This window comes from Genypterus blacodes, unplaced genomic scaffold (assembly GCF_046128005.1).
Source record: "Genypterus blacodes isolate CSIRO-AG114 ecotype Tasmania unplaced genomic scaffold, CSIRO-AGI_Gbla_v1 ptg000022l_1, whole genome shotgun sequence".
NCBI classification, from domain to species: domain Eukaryota; kingdom Metazoa; phylum Chordata; class Actinopteri; order Ophidiiformes; family Ophidiidae; genus Genypterus; species Genypterus blacodes.
The window spans coordinates 2119089-2121897 of record NW_027466835.1 but is presented as its reverse complement, the minus strand read 5'-3'; positions in this window follow the sequence as shown (position 1 = coordinate 2121897).

Here is a 2809-nt window from a genome sequence, read left to right as displayed (position 1 = left end):
GCAATCATCCCTGCGATTGTTATGGAGACAGTCAATCAGCAGATAAATCCAGTGCTTGTTGAGGACACTTCAGCAAATGACGAGGAAGAAGTAATAAGTGTATAACTATGCTACAAGGAGCACAGAGAGGAGAATGTTTCAAGAAAATGGGGTCTGCATGCCACTGCGCACACACACACACACACACACACACATCTGGAGCATCACCTTGGCATTTCCTACATTTCTTATTTATTACACGTGCTTTTTGGTATGGTGGAAGGTTTATTAGAAAGTCCAATCTGACTTCTCTGTAATTCAAGTCATGGATGTGATATTACTCAGAATGCAGTGTCAGTCAGCTGCAGGTGAAGTGTGGCTGCTCACAGAAGTCAAGGTTGGAATAACACTTTCTCCTAAAGGAATAGTATTTGGGCCGTGATTTAAAATTCAGCAGGTTTCCGTGTTCTGGGCAACATTACAGTAGAGCTGCTTGAATACTGCTGACCTTGAGACTTGTCAGTCAAAATATGAATGTATTGCCGCACTGCCCGCTCTTAGTTTTACTGAGAAGTCAAAGTCACTTGACATCAAAGCTTCCTTTGATATGTATTTCTGGTAACATCCATACTTGATTGGTTGACCCCGGCGAATCCTCCTGATGAAAGACCCGAGAGACAAGTACATCTGAGGCACAAGTCACAGTTTGTTAAGATAAGATCTCACTTTATGGACACTATGACTCACAAAGGAGATGATAGGCTGAGATACTCTTATCTTCAAAGATGCAGAACAAGATGACACCAGTGGACAGAGGGCACGAAATACAAACTGAAGCTCTCTGCAGCACAGAAAAGTGCTCCACTGCCACCTAATGGTCCACAATACTTGTTTGTGCATTGAAAGATACCATGAAATCTTCACTTTGAACATTTTAATTTGGCGGCTGCTTTTATCCAAAGCACTTTTTGCTTCTGATGCTGCATACATTTTAATCCTCAACGGAAAATTCTTTGCAACAGTGGGGGAAGAGTGAGAAAGTTTGCCCATAGACACACAACTGCAACTGCAAAAACAAGCTTATGCTGCAGGATCAAAATTACATCATTGTGAATTGTGGCTTAAACAAAGAGTTTTTTCTGCACAGTGATAAGTCGAAACAGCAATCAGAGACCCTTGGTGCATGTGGTCTGAATCAAGGAAACACCGGCGCACTTGCTTTTGTTCTTCTTCCCTTTGTCATAGTGATCCCTCGATCCAAACATTGGGAGTGATTGGCACTGCAATCACCACAGAGGTTTCCAGCAAACCAACCAGACTGTTTGTACATTCAGAACCTCAGTCACAATTCATATTCACACTGTGTGTTTCAAGTGTCACCTACTCCGAGCGTTCCGCCTCACTCCAGACGCTCCTCTGGCCGCGGAGGTGCATCAAAGCATCCAAATGATTACAGCAGAGTAGCAAGTCGCCGCCATATCAAGATGCTTAAGCTTGCAAAGCAAAAAATCGCCCTCCACTTCATGCAGATAAAGTAACTTCTCCTCGGGGCAAAAAGGCGTCAGAGTTTAAAATTAGATTAGAGGGACGTTATCAGCAGCACAAGCGTGTGACTGACAACTGACAGTATATAACATGCAGGCATCTGTCAGCCGAGCACAAGCACAGATCTCATTTAGATACTCTGTAGGCTGTTTGCAGGCTTCACAATCTAACATTTAAAAGCTTCTATTGCTGTAAAAGGAGTCGGGCTCGTGAATGGACTCAGCGGATGTGACGGGAAATGCGGATTTGTCTCAGGCTGACTGCTGGGTGCGTTCAAGGTCACGGCCACAGCGTTCAGTCAAATGCAGAAGACGATTAAAGCCACAGAGGCATGAAATAAATGTGGTACGTTTCAAAGAATCAAGTACACTATTTGTTTTACTTACAAAGAAAATGATGTTCACACTTTTCTGTTACATTGATGGAAATTGGGCAAAAGCTGCATTCAGCATATAGTTTGGTTCAGTGTTCATTCTGATTTAATTTGGAATTTGGCATGAATTTGGGGAACATTTATCAGCATGACTTCTATTTGCTTGTGTCAGTCGCTTCCAAAATTAACACCAGAGTGAAAAAAATACAGGAATCCAAATAAACAAAACAAAAGAGGCGAGTCTGAGTGATGACATCAGCAGGTGTGGAGTCTGACCCGACAACCCAGAGCTGATTGAATGTTGTTATCCGAGTTGTAGAGTAGTTGATGGCCCTCCTCAGTCCTTCACGCTCTGCAGCTGCTTCACCCTCACCTTCTCCTGCTGCAAACAAGCCAACAGGCAGCAGGATTGATGCAGGAGCGTCTCATTATCATGCTGATTACTGTTCACCTCAGTGCACCTTATTGTCCACAAGAGGTCAGACATTAACAGCAGAAGTAATAAGTGAACACTCATGACTCTTGGAAGCCATTTTTACCCACAGGGCCAGATTGGATTGTACCATTTAAAAAATGTAGTTATACCGAGTTATGAAGATTTCTGGGTTTGACCTGCAGGCTGCTGAGACCTGCACCGAGCTGAGGATTCATGACGTCATATGTGTTGAGTTCAATGTCTTGCTTGATCTTCACCGTCACAGTGTCTTGATGGTCATTAGGACCTTTATTTTTGGTGCCTCAGTTTCTCAGGTGTTTGGTTTGGGTAAAGTGTGTGTGCGTGGGCCTGGCACATTAATAGCGCACCGCATGTTCCTGCTCAGCCTACTCCACTCCACTGACTAATGGAGCGTCACGCCTACTGTGGCAGGTCCACTTCCCCCAACCCCCCCACTCGGTCCCGCGTATCCGGAT